Consider the following 27918-nt stretch of genomic DNA (forward strand, 5'->3'; position numbering starts at 1 on the left):
GAGCTACTGACTCAAGCTACTGACTGCTGCTTGCTGCCTGCAGGCAGACTCTGCTTGCCTTACCCCAGGGAGGACTCTGCTGTCTACTTCCTTGACCTCGGACATGGTAGCACACGTGAGGTGAAAGACTTCCAGTATCTTAACTATTCCATAGAAGTGATTTGAACTGAACACTCTGTATTGCTGTGTGGACTAATTTGCTGTTATTTTCCTTCTCACTGTATGTATATATATATATATGTGATTATATATATAATCAAATGTGTCCTGGTTTCATTTCTCTTGAGAACCCTTCCTAACACAATCAGCATATCTTAAACTGGAAGAACTCATGAAAAAATTCAAGCCTCACGTTGCAATATTGAAAGATTCTCTAGACAAAATATTGCATGGTGCAGGAAACATCAAGAGAATATGGAAAGAATACACAAAGTCACTACCAAAATAACTCATTGAAACGTTATTTCAGCAGGTATATATGAGCATGAACCAATGATGCCAAAGGAAGAAGTTCAAACTACATTGAAAACATGAGTTAAAAATAAGATCCTGGTATTTATGGAATACCTATTGATATGTTTCAACAAGCTAATGAAACACTGGAAGCACTTACTTATCTATGACAAAAATTTTGGAAGTCAGAGAGTTGGCCAAATTACTGTAAGAGATCCCTGTTTGATACCATACCAAAGAAATTAATTATAATTCTAATACCTGTAACTATTTTTCATTGGGCTTTCTTTGCTATGTTTATTAGCCAGTATTCAAATAGTGTGTAATACATTGGTAGGTTGCCAACAGCTATTCAGGTTGAATTAAGAGGATGACTTGGAACAAGGGATATCATTGCTGACATCAGATGGACTTTGGCTGAAAGTAGAGAATGCCAGAAGGATATTTATTTGTGCTCTGCTGACTATGCCAAAGGATTGGACTGTGCTATCATCACCAACTATGGATAGTTTTAAGAAGAATTGGAAGTCCAGAGCACTTCACTGTGCTTATGTGCAACTTGTACAAGGATCTGAAACAGAAGTAGGGAATGCTACAAGGTTTAGAATCAGGATGGTGTGCAACAGAAAGTATCCTCTCTCCCACTGTATTTATCCAACTGTGTGCTGAGCAAATAAAAAGAGAAGCTGGGCTATATGAAGAAGAATGTGGCATCAGGATAACAGGAAGAGTTATTAACAACCTGAGATATACAGATGACATAACCTTGCTTACTGAACGTGAGGAGGACTTGAAACATTTGCAGATGAAGATGAAGGATTGCAGGCTTTAATATTGATTAAAACTCAATGTAAAAAAGACCCAAATCCTCAAAACTGTACCAGTATTTATCATGATAAATGGGAAAAAGAATAAAGTAGTCAAGGATATTTTCTTGCTTAGATTCATATTCAATGTTCATGGAAGCAGCAGCCAAGGGATCAAAAGAAGTGTTGCATTAGGACATTTACTGAACAAGACTGCTGTAGAGTATTGAAAAGCAAGGGTGCTATTTGTAAGACTAAGGTGCACCTGGCCCAAGCCATGGTATTTTAAATTGCTTCATGTGCATGTGAAAGGTGATCACTGAATAAGGAAAACTGAAGGAGAGTCCATGCATTTGAATTATGATGTTGGAAAAGAATATTGAAATTACCATGGCCTAGTAAAGGACAAACTGCTCAGTTTGGAAAGAAGTATGACCAGAGTACTCCTTAGAGTAAAGGGTCGCAAGACTTTGTGGACATACTGTGTTAGAGTAGACTAGAGAAACAAATTCATGAAATACTCATATGTGTGTAAGAGAGAGCTTTTATGTCAGAGCAATTGTATATTGAGAACAGCCCAGCGCTGTCCCAATCAAGTCAATAAATGTGATATTAGCCCACATGTCCAATATTAGTCCATACATTCCTCATTAGACTCATGCAGTGCATGCGATGATGCTGAATGCAGGAAGAGCACAGGCCAGTGAGTGGAAAGTCTTGCGGATTCAATGGTGGTGGAAGCATCTCACAGGCTCTGATGCCAATACTGTGGCTCCATGTTGTTAGTCAACAGGAATGTGAAACAGAGAGAGAGTATCACCCACTTCTCAAGAGAAAGAGAGGAAGTTCCTAGAATCCTCATGAGAAGACCACACCAACAAGGAAGCTTGATCAGGCTGTGATCTCATTGGCAAGCTGGACTCCACCCCTTCACTCTATTTATCAAGTTGACATGAAATTATGTAACTACCACTCATAGTTTGGACGTGTAGTCATGAAAGCTCAGTCTGTGGACAAGGGCATCCTGCCAGGTAAAGTAGAGGTGCAATGAAAGAGAGGATGGTCCTCTAAGAGAAGAACTGACACCGTGACTGTAACAAGGGACTCAGGCATAGGAATAGTTGTGAGGATGGTGGGGGTATGGGCATTGCTTCCTTCTGTTGTGTGTAGGGTCTCTATGGGTCAGAACTGACTCAATGGTACCTAACATCAATTACAACCATCTTTTGAGAAGCAATTTGCCAGATCTTTCCCTGTAGAGCAACTGGATGGGTTCAAATAACTAGTCTTTTAGTAAGCAGCAGAGCCCATTAAATGACTAAAAAGAATGACTCTAAAAATTGCCTTTGTAATTCAATGACAGTGAAAACAGCAAGGAAAAGGAGGATGGGTAATTGTAAAGATTGAAATCTGTCACACAAAAGTGTGTATTTTGACTCCTAACCCCTTTACCAGTAGTTGTAAGCCTTGGTGGTACAGTGGTTAAAGTCCTTGGCTGCTAACCCCAACATTGGTGAGAAAAAGATGTGGCTGACTGCTTTTGTGATGATTTACAGTAGTCGTGGTGGTCACCTAATCTGGTGTCAATTTAAGGATTAAGAGTGTAGAGGTGGAGTCTAGGCTGTCAATCTGGAGATAGCCAATGAGACTTCTGTGTGGGCAAGGCCTTCTCCTGAGAACTCTGGGAAATCGGGTACTTCATCCTTGGAGGCGGAAGACACCTCTCTCTCTCTCTCTCTCTCTCTGCTCACATCCTGGGAGACATAGCAGCTGACGAGACACATGGACTCACCCTGATGCAGAAACCCTTGCCAGCGCTGAGATGTTTCCAATGACATTGGATCCAAAGACTTTCTTCCCACTGGCCTGTCATCTTCTACATTTGGCCTCATTGCATGTGTGTCATGAGTCTGGAGAAAACTTTATAGATTGATATCAGACATATAGGTTAATATCGGATCTATGGACTTGATCTGGACTGGGCTGGGATGTTTTCTCAATGTTCAATTGCTCTTGTATATAAGCCTCTTTCTTATATATAGATGTGTGTCCGTGGATTTATTTATCTAGTCTACCCAGACTAACACAGTATTAAAAAATGTACAGACACTCTCTTTCTTATAAGTTTGCCATGAGTCAGAATTTAGTCCATGTTAATGTTTTTGTTTGTGTGATGCCTGTAGTTATTTTGTATTTTTAACTCTAAAACCTGCAACCATTTTATAATGAGCTTTCATTGCTATGTTTATGAGGCAGTACTCAAATAGAGTGTATCTTAAATCACTATTTAGGGATATGAATAGATTGAGCCATCTACAAAGTAGGTAAATTGAGATGGGGTTAGATAAATGCCAAATATCATTAAAATCATAAAGGAACAGATCTCAAGGGAAATGGGCATTCCTGCAGAGACATCAGAGAAAAAAAAAATCTTCCCCCAGAGACATACCCTGAATGGCATTCAGCATCCCAAACGGTGAGAAAATTAAGTGTTCCTTGTTAGAGACATCCCGTAGTGTCATAGCAACATTAATAACTAAGTCGGACAGACATACTAATAGTTGGAGTGAGAGCACAATTGTCAAGTGTGAGTTTTCCATTGTTCTTTAGATTATGAGACATTGAAGAGATTTTAAAAACTGATGATTAACATAATTGGCAAGTTCTATTTTCTCTGTTTGCAAACAAGCAGCTTGCATTTTGAATTAGAAATGTTGATAGAGAAATAACAGTTTTGACTGTGAAAAACTGCTAATGAAAGCTGTTACTTCATGTGCAATGCATAGAAATTGTGTAACTATTGCACTGCATGGAAATTTTCATGGCACAGAACTTCAGAAGCTACTAGAGAATGTACTTCATAACTAGCCATTCTTCTTAAATATCTAATATTGAGTGAAGAAAATAGCTGGGAAAAAATCCAAACCAGAAAATTTTGTTTGTGAATATACACAAGAAAAGTTACAATGAGTTTGTTATTTTATGATACAAACTCCAGACACAGATAATTTCTTCTGAAGATACAGAATAAAAAACAAACCAAATAATATTAAATCAAAAGCAATTCACCAATAGAATAAACTATTTTAAAATATGATCTATATGCATATTAACCCAAAATTTGGGTTAAGGTGAATTTGTATACTATATATAAGGAAATATTTTAAAGTTACCTGTAAAAAAGTGGGTCCTGGCCCAGATCAGAGATGAAATTAGGAAGTTTCTAGAACTAACAAGAATGAGAATATGACTTTCCAAAACATTTGGGGCACAGCAAGTGCAGTTATCAGAGGAAGTGTGATAGCAGTACATGCGCACATGAAAAAGGAAGAGAGGCTTATGACTGATAGGTTGACACAAAATTTACACCAATTAGAACAGAGTCAACTGGACAATCATACTAATAGCAAAAAAAGAAATATTAAAAATCAGGGCTGAGGTTCATGAGAGGGCAAACAAGAAAACTATGAAAAAAATTAAAGCAGCTAAAAGTTGGATCTTTAAAAAGTTTAACAGAATCAATAGACCGCTGGCAAGCTTAACCAAAGAAAGGAAGGAACACATTTCAATAGCAAGGATGAGGGATGAAACAGATGACATTACGTTGGATCCTAATGAAATCAAAAGGATGATTATACAGTATTATGAAGGCCTGTACTCCAATGAATTCAACAACTTGGAAGACATGCACAAATACTTGAAAAACAATCCCTCCCTAGACTATCCCTGATGGACGTCAAAAATCTCAATAGACCCATAGCAATAGAAGAAATAGACAAGGTTATCTAGGAATTACCAACAAAAAAAATCCCTCCCGCCAAATGGCCCGAGGAGAATTGTATCACAGGAGAATTCTATCAAGCACTCAGGGAAGAACCGACACCAATCAAACACAAACTCTTCCAGAACATAAACAGACAGAAAACTCCCAAACTCTTTCTATGAAGCTAGTATAACTCTGATACCTAAACTGGACAAGGATCCCACAAGAATGGAGAAGTACAGACCAATATCCCTAATAAATATTGATGCCAAAATCCTTAACAAAATTCTGGCCAATAGAATACAAAAGTATATGAAACAAATAATTCACCATGATCAAGGGGGATTCATACCAGGGATGCAGGGATGGTTCAACATATGAAAGACCATTAGTTTTATGCATCACAGTGTCATGAAAAATGATAAGAATCACATGATAATATTGATCGATGCAGAAAATACATTCAACAACATCCAACACTCATTCCTGTTTAAGATACTCAAGAAGACAGTAATGGAAGGAAAATTCCTCAATATAATACAAGCTATATAAAAAAAACAAAACCCAACATGGTAGTCAATGGAGAGAAAGCAAAAATAATCCAATTGAAAAAGGGGACCAGACAAGGATGCCCTTTTCCTTACTCTTATTTTCCATCTTACTGGAGGTCCTAGCTAACAACATAAGGCAAAGAAGACATCAAAGGTATTTGTCTGGGGAAGGAAGAGGTGAAACTATCATTATTAAGGTGATGTGATTTCATATATGGAAAATCCCAAAGATATCCTACTCATATTCCTGAAAGCAAGGAGGACATGAAGCACTTGCCGAAGAAGAGCAGTAACTACATCCTTCATTATGGATTGCAACTCGATGCAAGGAAAACAAAACTCCTCATCACTGGACCAATTGGCAACATCATTATGCATGGAGAAAGGTTGTTAAGAATCACATTTTGAATGGACCCACAATCAACACCCCTGGAAGCAGCAGTCAAGAGGTGAAATAACATATTGCTTGAGCAAATCTGCCACACAAGACTTGTTTAAAATATAAAAGAACAAAGATGTGACCTTGAGGCCTAAGGTTTTCCTGATCCACACCATACTGTTTTCAATTGCCATAAAGGCATATGAAAATTGGACAACAAACAAAGAAGACGAAAAGAGCTGATGTATTCAAATTATGATTTTAACAGAGGATACATAAAGTACCATAGACTTCCTGAATAAACGACAAATGTGTGTACAGGAAGTACAACCAGAAAACTCCCTAGAAACAAAGATGGTGAAACTTCATCTTACATTGTTTTGGACATATTGTCCAGAAATATCAGTCCCTGGAAAAGCATATTATACTTGGTAAAATAAAGGGTCAACAAAAGAGAGGGGGACCTCAAGGATATGGACTGATACAGGTGCCAAAACAATGGGCTCAAACTTAAGAACAATTCAAGAACAGACATATTTCCATTTGCAACTGTATAACATAACAGATATCAAATGTAATGTATATAGTATACTCTGCAACCAGACTATATTCCTAATATTCATAAAATTAACTATTTTCTGCTTCACTAGAGCAGTGAATTAATTGAAATTGAGTGCATCTTAATATAAATTTTAAAGGTCATTGCTATATCTCATCTATTAAAATTACATTAATTAGTAACTCATTCAATATTAAGAGGTATTATAAATGTTCTTAAATTTCTGAATTATTTGATGTAATTTATTTAATGTAGTTTATGCTCAGTCACCTTTCTTTAAATAATTATTGACATATGGGAACTCCTGAGTCACCACATCCTATATAAGATCATATCTTCTCTCATACTGTTATTCTTTAATTATTAAAGCATCACATTCTAGAAGATAAGAAATATTACTAGAAGTTTGCGTTTTGACATACACATCTTACTAAACCAAGGTAATAAAAAAAGCATTTTATTATGCTTCTGAGAGTGAGACATAGAAAGACCCAATGTGAGTAAATTAATAAAATGAAATTAATTTCATTTCTCTATCTATAATTTATACATTAGTCCTGTTAGGCACTTGATTTTTCTATCTCAGAACAGTCATTAGCGGTATATTTTTGCATTAAGGCATCTTTCTGCATATCGTAAGGAGCCTTGGTAGCGCAGTGGTGAAAGCACCGTGCTCCCCACTGAAAGTCTGGAGGTTCAAACTGATCGGCAGCCCCACAAGAGAAACACACTTCGGCTGTCATCCTTGATTTTCATCAGCAAGGGCTTCAAGTCCTCCCTTTCAGCAAACAAGGTAGTGTCATCTAAATACTGTCACCTAGTAGCTACGACTTTTATCTCCATATGTTTACCTATTTTATTTATTTCACTTAAGTGAAGTTATACCTCTACTGAATTGTTCTTGTCTAATTTTGCTTACCATAAAGCTTTCAAGAAGTACTCATGTAGGGGCATGCATTAAGACTTCATTTCTCTTTCGGTCTGAATAACACATCATCATTATGTTTATGCCATATTTTTAGGTTATTTTGACCTTTTAGTTAGTTCGAGTAGTGCTGAAATGAACACTGGGTACGAGTTTGTGCTTCAGTCCCTCTGCTTTCAGTTCTTATGAGTATACAGATAGGAGGGGCTTGGTCAAAATATGATATTTCTGTGTTTACATTTTTGAGAAATTCCCAAGCTACTTTTCACAATGCCTACATCCTTTTACATTCCTACCATTATTGTACAAGTTCCAATTTCTCCATATCCTCTCTAACATTTGCTTATTTTTAAAAAATACTGATTACCCGTGGGTGTTACATTAGAGCTTACATTTTAAAGCACTGTTTTATGGAAGCCTGCACTTTACAGTGGGAGCTCAAAGTCTGATTTGCATCTTGATATAAATTTCTCGCAATTTGACCATAAATGGTGCAGCTGCTTTGCCTTCAGGCAGAGAGTGTTTGAAAGAGATTACTACTTCACTGGCCAGACCCACTAGAGGCAGGTCTGCCCTCCAGGGCTTGGACTGGGCCTGCTCTGAATGATTTACTGTTGAGGTGCTAGGCCATATGGTCGTGAGTCATTCTCCCCCAATCCCACCCTATGAACTTTCTAATCTGCTGTTGTGCACATTGATCGCAAACCCAATCCTCTTCCTGCTTCTCCAGTCCTGCGTGTAACAGTGATGGATCGATCTGCTGTCAGTTAGAATGTGGTGAGCATTTTCTTTGTTTTCAATGGTCTGTCATCAGCCATAGAGCTGATTGCTTTGGGCACCGTTATGGCCTCATGCTGAAGAGCTCCCTTAGTCAGATAATTTGTCTTTGTCTGGTCTTTGTCCTGTTTGTGGCTTAATTTAGGGGTCACTGTAAAACTGTATGGGAGTTGAGGGTCTGATTAACCCTTAGAACATTGTTAAATGCTTACCTCATTGTGCTTTTGGTTTGCATTTCCCTGATGACTAAGAATTGGACATCTTTTCATGGGTTTTATAGACCTATGTAAATTTTTGTTGGAAAAGATTCCATTTGATTCCTTTGACCATTTTAAACCTGGGCTGTTTCTCATTTTGTATTGACTTCCAAAAATACTTTATATGTGCGAGATGTTTATTGGAGCTTCATTTCCGGGTATTACATTTGCCAAAGGCTATGGTTAGAGTCCTGGTAATTTCGTTGGTACGAGTTGGGCTGCTAATCACGAAGCCATCATTTCCAAAGCGCCAGCTTCTCTGTGAGAAGTGACGAGGCTTTCTATTCCTGTGAAGAGGAGCATTCTCAGAAACCCACAGTGGCGGTTCTACCGTAAGTCAAAATTGGCTCCATGACAGTGAGCTTGGATTTATTTATTTTTATCATTTATGGTAAAATATCTAAATCCATTTGTGTACATTCACATAAACTAAACTTCCATTGTATTATTTCTGATCCCTAACTAGTAAATATCAGAGAGGATGTCAGAAGTCTGAAATTCATAGAGTAGCTAAAGCTATGGGAAGAAATGATGCAGTCAAAGAGCTGAATAAAAAATTTCAAAGGACATCTCGAGAAGATTATAATGTATAACGTATTATAATGAAATGGGCAAAGAGCTAGTGTTAGAAAACCAAAAGGAATAACACCGTCAGCATATTTTAAACTGGAAGAACTCAAGAAAAAAATTCAACCATGAGTTGCAATACTGAAAGTTTCTGTGGGCAAAATATTAAATGATGCAGGAAGCATCAAAAGAAGATGGGCAAAACACAGCCACTGTACCCAAAAGAAATAGTCTACATTCACCAGTTTCAGGAGATAGTATAAGAGTAAGAACCAATGATGTTGAATGAAAAAATTCAAATTTCAATGAAAACATTAGCCAAAAACAAGGCTCCAGAAGTTTATGGAATACCAATTAAAATTGTTCAAGAAGCTGATAAAGCATCCAAAGCACTTACTCTTCTATACTAAGAAATTTGGAAGACAGCTACTTGGCCAACTAAATGGAAGAGATCCCTATTTGTATCCATTCCAATGAAAGGTGACTCAACAGAATTTTCAAACTATAGAACATGTGCTGTGCAATGATATCACATACAAGTAAAATTCTACTCAAGATTATCCAGCAATGGTTGCAACAGTACCTTGCCAGAGGTTCTGGCTGGAATCAGAAGACGATATGGACCAAGGGATATCATTGTTGCTGTCAGAAGAATGTTGGCTCAAAGTAGAGATTACCAGAAAAATGGTTACTTGTGTTTTATTGACTATGCCAAGTCATTGAACTATGTAGATTATAATAAATTCTGAATAACCTGGAGAGGAATGGGAATTGCAGAACACATTATTGTGCTCATGTGTGACTTACACATGGATCAAGAGGCACTTGTGAGAACTAAACTAGGAAATATTGCACGGTTTGAAATAGGAAAGGTGTGTGCCAGACTTGTACTTGTCACCATATTTAATCAATCTGTATGCTGAGCAAATAATCAGAGAAGCTGGATTATATGAAGAAGAATGTGGTATCGGGATTGGAGGAAAACTTATTAACAACCTGCTATAGGCAGATGAAACAACCTTGCTTCCTTGAAGCGAGGAACACGTGAAGTACTTGCTAATAAAGAACAAAGATTGCAGCCTTCAGTATGGATTACAATTCAATGTAAATAAGACCAAAATCCTCACCACTGGACCAAAAGGTGACATCTTCATCAATGAAGAAAAGGTTGAATTTGTCAAGAATTTCTTCTTTCTTGGATCCACAATCAATGCTAACGGAAGCAGCAGGGAAGAGATCAAAAGATGGGTTGCACTAGGTATATCGGCTGCACAAGTCCAATTTATTATTTTTTCTCTTGTTGAATTTCCTTGTGTTAGAAAATCTAAGCATCGATTGACTAAAACATGTTTCTCAACTTTTACTTCTCTCTTTTACAGTTTTATGGTTTTAGCACTTATTTTTAGATCATTGACTTACTTTGAGTCAGTTTTGACAGAGATGTATGATAGTATGAGGAAACGGTGCGAGTCAATGATTTTTGCATGTAGAAATCGGTCCCTCAGCACCATTTGCTTAAGAGACTGTTTTTTCTCCAGTGAGTTACTTTGGTACGCTTATCGAAAATCAGCTGACCAGAGATGTCTGAGTTTATTTCGGAACTCTCAGTTTTATTACATTATTACATCCTTCGGTCTATGTTTATGATAGTGTTACCTGTTTATTATTATTATTATTATTATTATTATTATTATTATTGTCAGCTACTATTATAAGGCTGTACACAAATTGTTGATATACACCATAAACTGTCATAACTCTAACTTCAATATAATGCCAGTCAAAATAGATAGTAATGTAGTGAACATAATAATGTATAAGAGATTACTACCAGAATGAGTCTGATAGAATTTTATTCTTTAGTTCCATCGGCACACAAAAAGAGAATGCCTATGTTAGGCTGGATTCTCTAGAGAAGCAAAGCTAGTGTTATCTCTATATCTATACACATATCTGTATCGATCTATATCTAGGAAGGGGGCGGGGAGAGAGTGAGAGAGAAACTTATATTAAGTGGCTAACCTCTAGCAGATACCCTCTGGCTACAATTAAGGGATGTAGACAAGTTTACAATCAGACAGAGATGTTGTAAATTGATAGCTTGATTATGGTGGATAGAACTATAGTATAATATGGTACCTGACCTCTCTTTTGGCCCAACATGAATTTGCTCTAGGTTTAAATATTTCCTCTTTGTTTCATGACAAAAATTTCCTCTCTGGCTTATTTTAATCTTGTCAGTGTTTTTTTCTTTCTTACTCTTTATTTAAATTTCTATCTTGATATTATTATTATTTCTTTCTGTTTTGTTTTTTATTGTTTTGTTAGATTTCTCAGTTTATAAAGCACAGACGGGAGGCATGGAGACAATAACTGATGCAGTGGTTTTTCGAGGATTGGGGAAGCGAGGAGAACTGGGCGTGAATAATGCAAACAGGAGCAGGGAAGGAGCACTATAACTGATTGTGATGTTGTATATACACCTCTTTTTAAAAATGATCTAACTATGAGAGTATATGCTATGTGAATTTTACATCAATGAAACTATTTTTAAAACTAAAAACAGAAAGGACACATGGTTGTAGAGGCAAGTATATCTAGTTAGTTCATGTCTGTAGGTCACATGTTAAGCTGGAGGCTTTTTCTGACTCGGATAGCTACCAGAGATAACAAATCAGCAAACATGACGAGGGAGTAGAAAGATCACCAAGGGTGGTGTATGCAAAACCAGATGAATTCAAGGTTAACAAGTCAAATCGGAGGCTGTGATGGCTCTCAAGGTCAACAGGCAATGTAGTGGGTGGTTAGATCAAGTTTGAAGGTTAATAATTCAAATGCAGTAAGATGATCACAAAGAAGAAGCAAGTTCTCCATAGTATCTCCTTACATATGAAACATCCACATATATATGGAAATGATCATACTCATGTGGAAGCATCCAGGCTCTGACCTGAGTAAGGGGTTGCATTCCATGCATAACTGCTGGGCTGCTCTTGGCAGATACTCTCATGGGATTATTTGCAATATATATTTTTATCAGAGCTTAAATTCCCATCATAATGGAGCCCTCAACTGCCAAAGTTATGAGAATCCTGCCCCACCCAAATTGACAAACCATATAACTATCATAATGCCTTGTTATCGTGTTCAATGAGAAAACTAGTAATGCCAAAGATGTGGCTCTGACTCATGGTGACCTTTCTGTAACAGAACAAAACTGTTTCATAATAGTCGCTGTGTTTGACCTCATTTATTGCAATCATTTTATTGTTCAAGAATTTTTGAGATCAAAGATCATTAAAATATGGCCCTTACTTGTCCTGTGATGAAGAAATACTATCAATCTCGGCCCCATGTGTTTTCTGTTAGATTTTTGACATGAGAGTCCTGAATTATAAAAGTAAAAGAATAAGAAATATATGCTATTACTACAATTCCTTGGAAGACTTTCAGATGCTTATCGTCTGGTTTACGGTAAACGTGAACTGAGTCTGGAAGATGTAGAGATTATCAGTGTCCAGTATGAACACATATATTCTAGTAGACTAGGCTGGAGGAGATTTATTGAAAGCCCGGATCATTATTTGGACCACGAAACTTCCCAAATCGCAATATGCAACTAGTTATTCAGAGGAAAAAGAGTCATTCTATTTGATAAAAGTAAAAATAAAAACTATAATATTGTATTTGCTGGAAGGCAACTGATGGAGTTAAAGGCTGTGCATCTCAAAGCAAGGCTTTCCAGATATTGATTGATACCATCATTTGTATGTATGGGATTACATGATTGGTTACGGGAACACAATTGTAAGCATAAATGCTTTTCAGATGATTAGTAGTTCATCACAAAACAATCCTAGGATATGCTTCCTGGGAACATGCTATCAAAACTGCCTTCTCAAGCATGCCCTTTCCTGGGGGTCTTATTTAAAGGAGAGTTTTCCATAATGCAGTGTGTCAAGACCCTCCAGGAACAGACTGTTGCTACCCTGCTTCTGCTTGACCACAGAGAAAATCATTCCTTTATGGCATATGGTTAAATCAGGATAAAGGTTCACATTTTCATGGGCTAAAATAGCAAAGGAATGGAAATTCAGCCTTTAACATTAGACTAGCCATTTCATTTTAATTTAAAAATCTCAGCTTTTGGACCACTAACTCATCAGTGTGAAGGATTCTGTTTTGAATATTCAATTCTGTAGGTCTATGTCACACACAGATAAATCTTAGGCTAATTATAAATCAATTTTTTTAAAACACAATAACACAGCCCTCAAGTTAATGCTAACTCATAGCAAGCTTCCGTAATCTTCCTGGTACTATAAATATTTAGGGGAACATAAAATTTCACCTCCCTATCATGGAACTGCTGGTGGGTTTGAACCACTGACTGCAGTTAGCAGTCTAACACTTACCTGACAGCCTCACCAAGGTTTCATAGCTTCTTGAAATATTTTTCCCCAAGCCAAGAACTCCAGTTGAATAATAAAGAAAAAAGTAGTAGAAAAAATTAAATTGAGGGATATTCTACCACACCAATATGTTTCAAACGTGTCAACAAAAGACTGAGAAACTGTCAGGGATTTAAAGGAGACTAAGAAGACATGTGACTAATTTCCACATGACAAACTAAGATCAAAATTCAGATCAAAAAAAGAACATGGGTAGACAAACAGAGTGGAAAACATAGAAGTTAAAACCTATTGCTAATTTCATAATTGGTGTAAATATACCATGGTTATGTGATGTGTTAACAATGGGAAAGTTAGATTCAGGGTGCATAGGGATTCTCTGTATTAACTTTTTATTAACACTTTAATGAATATAAAACATTTAAATTTTTAAAAAAGCTCTCATTTGTCACTATGTGGAATCTAACATTCAAATTACTCTTTTTGTTATTTTGTGCCTCATTGTATATTTTGCTCATTTTTCTAGAATGTAACTGCATTTGACAAACCAATCCTTTTGTTACTTCATAAGACTTCTGACTTTTAAAAATTGACTGGCAAAGTTCAAAAACTTATTCCCTGATCATTTCTTTATGCTGCCAATGTCACTCACATCCAAGATCTTTGACCTACAACTCTTCTAACTAAATTTCTAGTGTTGACTGTCATTCAAAGAAACATCAATACCATCTTTTGGGAATTGAAGATGTTTTATGGAGAGACTATATATCTTTCAAATGATTTAGCTGGACTTAAATTCATCATAAAAATACATAAATGGAAAGTACTCTTGAAATCCATGCTGAGATAATATATAGTATGTTAATTGATAACAGCCTTATTTATTACCTCAATCATTTAGTGATTCCTGTAAATAGAATAGTAGGCACAGTGCAGAAGTAAAAGGTGAAAATGGTTCCTTATCCTCAAATAAGTTATAAGATTAGCTAGCACCTTTACAATGTTATGGTTCTATGAATCTATGAACATTAATATAAAATCATTTTATATAATTGTATCAAATGATTTCAGTTCTTGATAATTAACATACTCAGTATACTCAGTGATTTCCAAGATCTTTGGGGAAAGATTCAATAGTTTTGGTTTCATATTCTTAAGTTTCTCTTTCTTCTCAGTTTTACCCCTCATCTAACAAGCAAATATCTAAATGAACTCTTAACTCTTATCCATTTCAACCTTTGATTTGTATTTAGACAAAGAGAAGTTGGCAAGGAAGTAAATTGGACTTATAACCTTATCCAGAATGATGGTCGCCATCTCGAAATTTTACCTTGATGTTTCTTTATTATATAAAGAATATATATATATAAAGAATATATATATCATTGTTTAAGGGCATGGTAAAAACCTTATGTCTGGGTCAAAGACTGTGGTGGGGTAAGGATAAAATAATGAATTTCTGGACCTGGAGAATTAAAATAGATGAAATGGTAATAAATATCAAGTTCATGCAGTGGGCTTTGGGGCTCAGCTCAAGCGGAGTCCCTCTGGGACATGGGGTACAGTGAATGGTGGGACCCTTTGCTGGACATGCCTACACAGTAGGGGATGCTGGGCCTCTCTAGGGTTTCCTGTATGGGCTCCATTACATTTCTTGCAAAAAAAGTTCATAAAATGGCACAGATTATGAATTATTTTGAGAAGTAGCGATCAAGTGGAAATGTTACTCAAAACAGTCCAGCAATCAGATAACAGAATGTATGCCTAAGTTGAGGATTATTTGAGTCAGAATCAGATAAGATTTGAGACAAGAGACTGAGTTATGACACATAAGAGATTAGAGGGCTTTTGCTACCAGTGAAATATGACCTCAAATATGTACAAAACTTTTCACTACTTCCTTCTGGAATAAAATTCACTGAGGATGACTAATTTGGGTGAGGAGAGTCGAGACTGATGAACCAAAGTAATACCTCTTTCAAACCTACATTCCAGTTTGTATAAAATTGATTCACCATATTAATTTTCAAACTATAGTCTCCCTGTACTTTCAGCTTCCCTATTTTTGAGAAAAGTACCATTAATATCCAATCACTTAAATGTAAATCCATAAGCTCAATTTTAGTCCTTCACATTCGCCCATGATATGAAATAATGTCCAGGTTCTTCCAGAAATACTTTTGATGTTCTCTTTCTTCATGACATTGATTTGGTTTTACTTCTCATTATCTCTAACAATAATTTCAATAACACTTTAAACATTTTACTTGTTTAAAATACTTTCAATATTTAATTAGCCTCCTTTTCCAATTGTGTGATCATATCAGACATAGCCCAAGAAACTTTGATTGTTCATAGAATAGGCTTATGTCATTTTAACAAAATTGTAAATCTTTCAAGATCAGACCATAACATATGCATACCAAAATATTTAGCTACTTGTTCAGGATTTTCAATCTATCTTCACTGGATCACTTAATTTCCAAGATGGTCTATAAACATTTCTCAATACACATGCAATTACTTACATTCACATCTGCTCCAAGTCATTTTCCTTGTCCAAGCTCCACTTAGAAAGATCCTGCCAAATTCAAAGACCCCTTTGAATGCCTATATGCCTATTAGTTACATAATCATGTCTCCTATCAAATATTGTTTCTCAGCTTCTAAGCTAATACGTCATATATGTCCTTAAATAAGACTGATTGTATTTGACCCTCTTCATTAGCAGATTGCCAGCCATTGTGGTGAGGAGAACCTGGTCTCCGTGTCAACTTTATAAAAGTCTATGTATCTGGATCAAACAATCCCCTGAAAATTAGCCTGAAGAGTTTGGAAATCATTAAAATTTTAATAGAAGAAAAAGAGAAAAGCTGAATCAGGACTTAATGTAAGGTACACTATTTTTTTGTAAAGAACAAACTCTGGCATAGATAATTCTCTGTAATGTTAACTAACTCTAAAAATGCCACAATGCACAATGTGTTTATACTTCTTACTTAAAATGGTGCTACTCCTTTAGATGGCCAGGGTTTCTCCCTGTTTGTCTTTCAGTGAATGCTGTTGGTGTTAGCTGCTGTCACATTTGTCCCAGACTAATGTGATAGTTCAATAGGTTCCCATTCGGGATCAGAAGTGCCCAAGCCACCAGTCTTTGATCTGGTCTGCTTCTTTGTAGACATGCTGACAGGAAGATCTCTCTCTATTCTCAGGTCTTTCAGGCAATTCACATGGTCCTTTGACTTTGGCCCTGCTTATCAAATGTTACAAAGCTCAAAGAGCACGTCACTCATCACCCCACCATGAACTTCAGCAGGAAGGCAGTCCGCTCTAGTTTTGTGAGTCAGCAAATCTTGCATCCCAAGTACGTGCACGGAGGCACCCCACATTGCAAATACACTTTTCAAGAGCAAATATCAGCGTTTCTTCTGATATTCTTTTTATTTTTGTCTTATTTTATCTTTTTAGTTACTTTTGACTTTCTTCACATGTAATGATCATGATGTCATTCCCAAATTCTAATCTTCATTCACTAGTGTTCAATGTGTTAAATCTAATCTTAAGATGGCTTTTAAGTTCAAGAGGGTTAAACTCAAGTTTTACTTTGACTATAGTGAACTTATTTTGAATTTCTACAATTTTTGACTTGAATCTGTGTGTGAGTAGTTGATGGATAATTCCAATGTCGGCCTTTGGCCTTGTGCTGACTTCTCGATCATCTCTTTCTACAAATGTAGTTCACGTGATTCCTGTATATTCCTTCTGGTGAGGTCCAAATGTACCATCACTGCTTGTAATGTTCAAAAGAGGGAGTTGCTATGAATTAGTTTTGCAAAATTCTATACTGTAATCCCTGAAATCATTTCTATCAACAAACCCATTTTTTCTAATTACATACTCTTCTATTTTCAATTTTCACCTCTCAGTCTCCAAATATTATACATGTAGATTTATTGCATGTTTAATCAATTTTAGAATTCAGAAGGTAGTCTATTTTTTTCTTTAGTCTTGGTGATTGAAAAATATATTTGAATAATTGAAAATTATCATAGGAACTGGTCATTCTTATAAGCATATGCATATTATCCTATCCCTGACATTATTTTACTTCATGTAAAATCCTGGAATTTTCTTTTGACAATGAATATGAATCCTTTTCTCTTCATTTTTTCCATTGTTCAAAGTATTCAATGCCAATCCATTTCAGTTCACTAAATCCTAGAATGTTGACTTTTACGTGTTCTCTTTTATTATTTTACAAGGTTTCATCTTCGTACATTTACCCTTCATGCGTTACATTTTCTCATTATTAAGGGATGGTTGTAGTTGTTTCATCTACTTTTAAGTTGGGTCACATCAGCAAATGAAGGTCCTGCAAGCTTTATTCCATCCCCGTGACTCAGCTTGACAATCAACTGGCGTGGCGTGTCTTCCCCAGTCGTATTTTCAACTTGCGGGGCTCAGATTTCAGCATTTACCAGACAACGCTCTGCTGCTCTTCATAAAGTTTTCACTGACTAATTTTTCAGAAGTAGACCGCTTCTTAGAATGGAAGCACTGATAGAACTTGCCCCCATGAGTGACCCTGGTGGTGTACAGAAGAGTGGTGGCATAGCTTGCAGCATCACAGCAACAGGCAAATCACCACAATGGAACAAACTGAGAGATAAGTGTGGCCATGATGCTTAGACTCAACTAATCAATCTCCTGGAAATAGAGAGTATCAGGAATCTTTCTCCGAAAGGTGTGTCTGCACTAGTGGTTTTCAACTTTCCTAAAGCTGCGACTATTTAATACAACTCTTCATGTTGTGGTGGCCCCCCAACTATAAAATGTTTCTTGTTACTACTTCATAACTGTCATTTTGCTACTGTTATGAATCAGGGGACCCCTGTGAAAGGGTCGTTCGACCCCCAAAGGGGTCGCGACCCACAGGTGAGAACAGCTGGTCTATATACTTGTAGAAAGTAATCAATGATTCTCAAACTTGGATGCATATTTAAATCACCTGTAGATTAAATCTCTCACCTTATACAAATTAAGTAGAATACGTGGGGCTCAGATTTGGGTGTCAAAATTTGTAAAAGGTTACCTAACTCTAGCTCATAATGATAGTTAGGGATTGTTCTAGCTAGTTTAAAGATTCCTTTGTTTATTTTTAAATAAATATTCCTTTCCAATATGTCAGAAATTCAGGAACTAAAATTTATATATATATATATATATAAATAAAAATCATATTCATAGTTTTAATTGTGATGCAAGAATACACATCAGTCCACATCTCTTTGTTTCTGAAACCTTGCCTAAATCTTTTTTGTAAGAAAATACCTGTAACCAGTAAGCACACAAACAGTAGTGGAAAGAATGCAGATTTGAAAAAAAAATGTATTGAAATATCAGTCATTTCATTATTTGGTGTGACCTCATTAAAAATCACCTAATATCTCTGATGCAAATCTCTTCTTTTGAAATCTGTGATAATCCCTTTTGTACAGATATAATCAATTATCTCCCAATTGCTAAAAGAAAGAAATCAAATTAAAAATATGGTACGTTAATATAACGAGGGTGCTGAGTTGGTATTATGATTCTAAAATACATTTTACAACTAGTTTGTCAAAGCTGGGCATTGCAAAAATTGAGATCTGTTCTTTTGGTGTAGGAGCCTGATAGCATATTGGATTACATTTCTGCAAACCATGAGGTCAGCAGTTCTAAACCATCAACCACTCCTACACAGAAGGATGAGACTTTGTATTCTTTTCTTAATCATTTTATTGGGGACTTGAACAACTCCTATCACAATCCATCCATACATTGTGTCAAGCACATGTGTACATTTGTTGCCATCATCATTCTCAAAATATTTTTTTTCTACTTGAGCCCTTAGTATCAGCTCCTCATAGCTTTAACATAACAAAACAGGAAAAGCCAATGAGAGTTGAAAGCTGCAACCTCAACGGGCCTGTGCACAGACCAGTTTCAGGCTCTTATTGCTAGCAGTAGTGCTAGGTCTCCTGTGAGCAGTAGGGTGGCACTGGGCAGACCAATCATGCAAATGTGGACTGATGTTCACAGGGTCCTGGGCACAGAGGGTTGTAGGGGATACATATTTAGTTGGTAAGTTGGTGCAGACCATTTTTTTAGATTGCCATTAGCTTAGTATACCTAATAATGACCTGATTGACAGGCTAGACTTCTCTCTCCTTGATGCTTGAGCTCATGCAGCCTCAACCATATGCTGCACTACGTGTGAGCTGAGCCAACCTGTGGTTCATGTCATTCTTTCAATACCTGCTTTGCCATGCTGCTGGTGGATCATGTAGATGTGCGTACATCTGTGGAGCTCAAGAGCCATTGAGGCCTGCATTGTTAAGCTCCTCCACTACTTACCAGTACTGATGACACATTCCAGTGTGTGAACCCTTGAGGGTGATGCTCCTGCTCAGAGCAGCTCATTCACTGAGAAGACTGCAGGGTCGACATCAGCTGGAGACCTGACATCCCCTGTCTAGAAGACAGCACTACAGAGGACAGCACTGAAGATATAGTTCAGGGAGTATGGCTGTTGTGACCTTTCCACATGGGGTCCCACCAAGAGAGCAGTACAGACCAGCAATGGGCACAAAGACACAAAGCCTCTGAGAAATCACTATTATAGACTTCTGTCGGGGGGCAGTGCTTGCCACTGCATCTGAACTGCTTGGGGGATATTCACAAGGGAGCACACTGAAAGTTTAAAGGTGCATCAGGGTTGGGGGTGGTGCACTAATCTGCTCCATCTTTGACTGCAAGAACAAAGGAGTCTTGTAGAACACATGGCCCTTGGACTCAAATGCTGGGGACCAAAGGGTGAAAGTGCTGTTAGGTAAGTGGGTCCTGGATTTTGGAACACTGACAGATAAGGGGATTGGACCAATGGATTATAACAGAGCCTTGGTGCTATTTAACAGAGGTATACCCATCTACTCAGGGTCCGGATAACAGTTAGACTTGGAACTATAAATATGGTCTCTCTCTCTCTCTCTTTTTCTCCCCTCTGGATGTCTATCTATATATGATAGGCAGGATAAGCAATCCCAAGGAGACACCAATGGGAATGACGTTTCTGGGGGAACATGGGAGAGGTGAAGGAGGGGAGAGGGGAGTGATGAGCAAATAATGACAGGGACATGAGAATAGCATGGGATATCACTAAATTTGTTAGTGAGGAGGGTTCCTAGGGGTGTTTGTTCAATTGAAATGTATTTGAGAGAAATTACTGAGAGGCGAATGATGGGCAAATAAGATAGTGGGGAAGGAGGAAAGAAAAAGAGGAAAGAATAAGAAAGTAAAAAGTATATAAATAGGTATGAATATAGATATGTATATATGTAAATATATACATATATAAAATAGAGACATTTCTCTGTGTGTGTATACAAGGAAGCAGATGGAATTTGGGTCTCTACTTAAATCTTACTTCTGTGCAAGAACAGTTTGTTCGAATAATGTGACATATGATACAGAATGGGTGTACAACAAATGTGGTGAAGGGGCTGATGGTACTCAACTCTTAAAAGACAGCATCTTAGGCCATAAAGGCTTGAAGTTAAACAAGTAGTCATATAACAGTAATAAAGCCCACATGGAAGAAGCATACAGCCTGTGTGATCATGAGGTGTTGATGGGAGTAGGTATCAGAAATGCAAAAAAAGCAATCAGATTGATTTGAAGGAGTATAGACAAAGTAGAGACCCAAAAGACACCTTTAAGATAATTGGACAGTCCCTTACAGAAGAGCCACATGGAAGAGATAATGTATCCAGGGTGCAGGATAGAGCTGATGAAACACACAAATATCCTCTAGTTCTTTAATATTTCCTCCCCTTACTATTATGGTCAAAGTTTCACCGCATAAATCTTGTGAGACCTCTATGTGTTCATTTGTATAATTAGGGTCCTTTGAGGCATGAAATCCAAGATAGCTAAACCCTTTAGAAATAATAATGGTAGTAACGATTCCTTGAGGGTACAAGAAGGTAAGGGTCAAGGGGAATAGATAGCAATGATGACTGTAAAACCCCACTCAAGGGGAATGAATAATAGAATTGTAGGTGAATGGATACATTGGATGGTGTAATATATGACAAGTAAAAATAATAAAAACATAAAAGAACAAATTAATGAATAAATCTGTGTTCTGTGTCTGTCCCTTCTGACTTGATCAGCTTCCAGAGCTTGATCAATACGTTTTGCCCCATATCTCGATAGTGTTGTATACGATACAGACAATTGAATTGAATTTGACAGAAGCTTAAACATTGCCTCTGGAAGCAATTTTATAAAATAATTTTCTTAAAATTGAATCATTTAGAAAGATATTTTTGATAGATATTGCAAAAAACAAAAAAAGGACCTGTGAAGGTTCTATTTAGATGAAGACTACAACCATAAATGATTCATGAATCTGCCAGTGTAAATGTAATTTTCCCATTGTTAGAATGTTTGGGGGGGAAAATACTTTGTCACATGACTTGTTACAAACTAAAACTTTATTTTAATATTATTATGAGGTTCTGGGTAGCTTTTATGCTAGACTAGGCAGATAAAATTTCTTTTCTCTGATGTGTATTTCTCAACACTCTATGAATATGAGGAAATATATTAAAAGTGAGGGCATATTTAGGTTATTGCATGTATATCCATTTAATTTTTTCCCCAGAGGAAACTTTTCTCTAAGAAACTTCAACTGTTCAATTTTGACTAAGTCAAGTGATTAAAATAGCCTAATGAGGAAAAGAATCAATGGCCCAGAAGAAGTGAAATTAGAATTAAGAATTAATTGATTTTGAAAAATCAGATTCAAAAGGAATATTAAATGTGATTCCTCTAGAACCATTAAGCTTACTGTAGTGAAGTAAGTGGGCATGCTTCTAAAGTGGAATATTTTGATTAGATAAGTTTCAAATTTGAAGAGGTTGGTTTTGAAGAAAGTTTCTCTGAGAGACATCAATAAAGTCTTCCTTCATTAGTGAAAATAACATGAAGTCAATGAAGGGAAGTTCCTGCACTGGTGGAAAAGCAATCTCATGACTCGATATAATTGTCATATGAACGTATACATACTGTTGTTCATTGTAGGTACAGACATGTTCTGATTATAAAATCAAATGGTTAATTAGGATTTACAGTCTCTCTATCCTAGCATTTTTTGTCATGCAAATTGTATCTTTATATTTTGCTTTTGCTTTAAGAATCAAACCGTTATCATCTAAATATTGCTGCTAAAGGACTGAAACAAAGAGTAAAGGTTCTCTGCAAAAGCTTTTAAATTATCCTCCAATGGAAAGTATGATCTAGACGCTGTGTGCTAAAATCAAAGAATTTCCCACAATTAGTGTTAGGAAATTAGCCAACCTATTGTAACCACCTTTTATTGTTCATGAAATATGTTAGATGAGCAGATGTGTTTATGCAATTTGGTTTGATAATTTACCAAAAATGCAAAACTTCTCATAAGTGCCAAAAACAACAGGTGCTGCATAGAAGAGCTCTAAGGACACCTTACTGAATTTCACAGATTTATCATTTAAAGGCCAAGAGTGTATTATGGGATAAAATGGTAGGTGTTAATAAAGTACCAGGAAACGTGAAAAGAATATACTCAAAAGAGAAAATGGAAACAATTTAGATAAGACGTCATGGGAAAATGATTTGATTATATGGCTGGCATTCATACATATATGAATTATATATATATGCACACACATATAGTTAACACACTTGACTGAGGGCATGGCAGATTACAACTAACTCAAAATATTGATTGTATGTAATAAGAATAGCTTATGAAAATAAAATTATCATATATATACCGCAGTTAATATTATGTTTTCAGATTACACAGTATTATATTAAATTTGGAGGGCAGCCAGTGTCTAACTCAAGGTTGTTATTTTTTTAAAAAATCTCTGCTTGAACTTTCCACATTTATATTATTTACATGAAAACAGCTCACTATATTGCATAATAAAGGATATTAATACAAATCCAAAGGGGTTTCCTTCCCCATTCAAGCAAGTCTTTCATCTATCCAACAAAACGCTCGTTAACTTAATAACACTGACAACATGATTTTTGTAATATTAATTTTAAATGATCATTATTACAAATCCCATGCATATACTATGTATGGAAAACAAATTTTCCAAAAATAAATAAATAATAACACATCACTAAACTGTACTGAATAAATCTTTTCTGCAGATTCAGATAAAACTCTCAGATACTGCTTTGTCTGAGAGTAGGCAGCATGGTCATCATTTATCACCATGATATGCCAGCTTTCATTGAATTGAACTCCTGTATAAAGTAAGCACTAGACATTATATTTGCCACAGAACATCATCAGTTGTGCATGACATATTTTCAGCTGTTGCTAGGAATTGAAAGAAGATATTTCAGAAAATGGATGTGCTAAATAATTAATTGTATATATTTGTAGTTAAAATTAATGAGAAATGCATATACAGTATTTGTTGGTTGAAGCTGGGATCATTGCCTGAACTTAAAAGTTCGTTTACTAACCTAGGAGCAGCCTGTTAACCTCCAGGTCGTTGATTCAACTTATGAGTTGGAATAGGCGCAATGTCACAGGATATTTAATTTACCATTTTTTTTAAAGAGCGCTGGCAGCGTAGTGAGCTCCCAATGGGCTGCTAACAGCCAAGTTAGCACTTCAAACCTAGCAGCCATTCCAAAAGTAAAGCCGGCTGCTCTCAGAGATGTGCGATGTAGGAAACCATATGGAGCATACTTTGTTCCATGATATTGCTATGAATTCGGACCGACTCCATGGCAGTGGGTTTGCTTTGGTTACCTTACCAACCACCCAGTTGATAGTTTGAAATCTCAGAATAGCAGTGTGGAAGAAAGTCCTGGTACTCTGCTTTTGCAACAATTATCACCAAGAAACCCCTATGGAATGGTTTTACTCTGTAATATATGGGATCATTCAAAATCAGAATGTGAACTTAATGCAACACGTTTTGTGATTTTGGCTTATAGAATATATACGGAGGCTAGGTGGTGCATGCGCATTGAGGTTGTGTAGTAACAATTTCTTTTAGAAGAATCACTACATAATAGTCCCAATGAGTTGGAGATTAATGATGCCCCAAATGTCCAGTTCTAAGATGCTATTCTGCTTCATTGTCCCCCTACTTGAGTATATTTCCTGCATTCTGTGATTTGCTGCAACATCCCACAGAAACTCATAAAACTTTAAGAAAATGTCTCTTGTGTTTGTGATTACTATTCAGTCTCAAGTCTTAAAATCATGAAGAGTCCAACCAAAGGCAGGGTCCAGAGGCTGCAAAAATGTCAAAGTCAGAGTGGTCTTCTTGCTTCTACCAAAACTCAATCCGAAAAGAGACATGGTTTTGATGGAGGGGCGTTTTCTGTCTTTTAGCTGACTATACTTCCAAGGAAACAAAAGATCTTGTCTTAAGTCACACCCTCTAATAACATAGTCTTAAAGTTGCCCCAAGTACACACAAAGTGTGATTTGATTCACATGCTCAACTAGGGTCTTTGTGTCACCCCAAGGCGCTCTGGTGGCATAATGGTTACATAAAAGGTCTGCAGTTAGAAACCAGAGCCATTTCTCTGGAGACTGATAGGGCTGCTTTCTACTCCTGTAGAGTTATAGTCTGAGAAACTCACAGGGCAGTTCAACCCTGTACTGTAGGGTCACTATATGTCAGCATTGACTCAATGGCAATGGGACATCTACCCATTCATATAGTAGAGAAGACCCTCTGAAAAGGGGTTATAGCCACAGGCATAGCGTCCAGAAGTACAATAGATCACCTAGGAAATTTGGGGTAGAAGGGTCATATTAATTGACTATAACTCAAGTTGACTGCTAACCTAAAGATCGACAACGTATATCTGCTAGCAAGGCCGCAGAAGAAAGGTCTCACAAACTGCTTTCTTACACATAGTGAACTAGAAACCCCCATGGAAGATGTCTTACCCGAAACACACTGTCTTTAAAAAATAGAGTTGATGGCAATGGCTGCTTACTGAGCCTCTATTCCACCATTCTACATTGAGAACTGGCACTTTGGCTGTGTCCTTCATGAGCCTAATATAGACGTGAGATAAACATATAGAACTCTCAAGCTTTGGGCAGTGTATTTTTTGACTCTTCTGCGCCACAAGGATGGAATCCCTTGTCTTAATCCCTTTGTTGGTGATTGTTTTTGTGACTTGGCACAGAGATATTTACTTATATCATAAGTAGATAATGACTTGATTGAGAATAGTGACTGGGCTTTATACTTCATGGCCATTACATTTAGTGATAGCACATCACTGCAAAAACATAGAAACGACATAGTAGGCGAGCGCCTTCTGATCTCACTGTGACCGCGGGACAGCATGTGGTTGCACAGGAGGCAACAAAAATGAAATTTACATTTAAAAAACTATACTATGTGCACAAAAAATACAGTAGGCTATTAGAGAAATTATTTTATTTATTGAATTCGCACAAAACCCCAGAAGATGCAACGTGTACTACAAGTGACACAGCAGGAGGATGGGGAGGAGAGTCTGAATAGGCATTCCAAAACCCTGGAAATGCCTGCCTAGATGCGGAAACATAACATTACGTAAGATGTCTATAGAAAATAGTGTCATGATTATTTTCCTCAAAATTTAATAACGATAGAATATATTAGCTCTACTTACAACCTTGAGTCTCCCTGGTAGGTTACAGGTTGGGTAACTGCAACTCAGCAAATCAAAACTACCAACCACTCTGAGGGAGAAAGATAAGAATTCCTACTTCTATTAAGAGTTACAGTCTCAGAAACTCAAAGGGGTAGCTATAATCTGTCCTCTGGAATCTCTATAAATCAGAATCGACCTCATGCCAATGACTGTTACAACCTGGGCACCCTCAGGTAAAGTTATTGACTGACCATTGTTTATATAAAATCATTCATCAGTGTTTATATTTAGATTTAAAGCTGTAAATCAAATCGGTAAAATAGTTGTATGATCAAAAGGTTTGCTTTGCTTCAGAGTTGTTTATGGAATCTTAAGTTGAAAAATTTTGTGGATCCTATTCCAAATATATTGGCTGGGATTGAGGACCAGGTTTGATAAAGAGGAACAGACTGATTCATTAGTTTATTGATTTATATTTTGTTTTAGTTTGGTCCACCCTCTAGTAATGTCCACTTGATATCTCAGTTTATTGTGAAAAGGGGAAAAAAGGGTTAAGGGCCATTTTTTCTTTTAAAAAAATCCAAAAAACTAAACTAAACAAAAAAATAAAGGGTTCAAATTGTTTTGCATCTATCTATATTGAGGCTGAGTTAAAAAGCAATTATTTCTTTGAAGCAATAGATGTATGGCTCAGATATATTTGTGGAACAATTTTATATCTGCCCCCAGAGGACAATTGCTTTTATAATCGACATGATTTATCATAGAATGACAAGGTGGGAATGAACTTGAAATTCTATAAGCTACAGTTTTCCCCTCCAAATTGAACCCAAACTAATTTATCTGAAGTAGATAAAGAGTATCTCATAGTAACCAAAAGGCTGTAATGTGGACAGTTACTCTGTGGGCTTGCACTACAGTGCTACCAGAGAATGACTTGGTCATTGAGGCCACAAAATGACAAATGGGCTACCTGAAGCACCCCTTCCTTGGATTCATTCCCAAGACAACCATCCCTGGTGCAATTTAATGCCTGGCTTGTTTAATACAAAGCAGCAGCAACCATTTTTATCCAGAAAATGAAGCAAAAACCAAAATCATAATGGCTTCAAAGAGCAAAATAAATTCTCATAGGATCCATATTTTACCCAACAGTCAATTCACTTTCTGTTCCACCTTCACTTAGGAAATTACTATGTTTACAAAAACAAGCAAGCAACCCTTTATCTGCACCACGGTGTATAGGTAAAGGATCTAGAATTCACAGGTCTAAGGATGTCAGTAGAAGCAACAATATATACCTGTCTCTGGCCATAGGCCATTATGTATTGTAAGCTAGTTAACTCAATTCCTTGTAAAGAGATAGACAAGACCGTTATACAATGAGTAGGTAGGGTGATGACTTTGGAAATGTTGTGAGGAAATACAATTAATTAGAAACCTTATATATAAATCTATGCTACTTAATAAATTTTGAGGAGTTACGTAGCTAATCATGAACAATTATCTATCCTTGATGTAAAGAAAAAGAAAACTGTTGTACTCACTTTCAAATCTGTACTTCTTTATTTAATCCCATCTACTGACATCCTATCTACTAGTAACGCTTCCTGTCTATTCTTGAGATTCGTCAATTAACCAGACAACTATTGCTCTTCCCTTCAGGAAAACTATACTTTGGTCATATTACAACTTAAATTCTGAGCACTAATTATGGAAGGCTACAGGTTATAGTGGGAGCCCTAA

The sequence above is a fragment of the Echinops telfairi genome, unplaced genomic scaffold (assembly GCF_000313985.2).
Source record: "Echinops telfairi isolate 266 unplaced genomic scaffold, ASM31398v2 ScPeMD7_18;HRSCAF=68, whole genome shotgun sequence".
In the NCBI taxonomy this organism is placed as follows: Eukaryota; Metazoa; Chordata; class Mammalia; order Afrosoricida; family Tenrecidae; genus Echinops; species Echinops telfairi.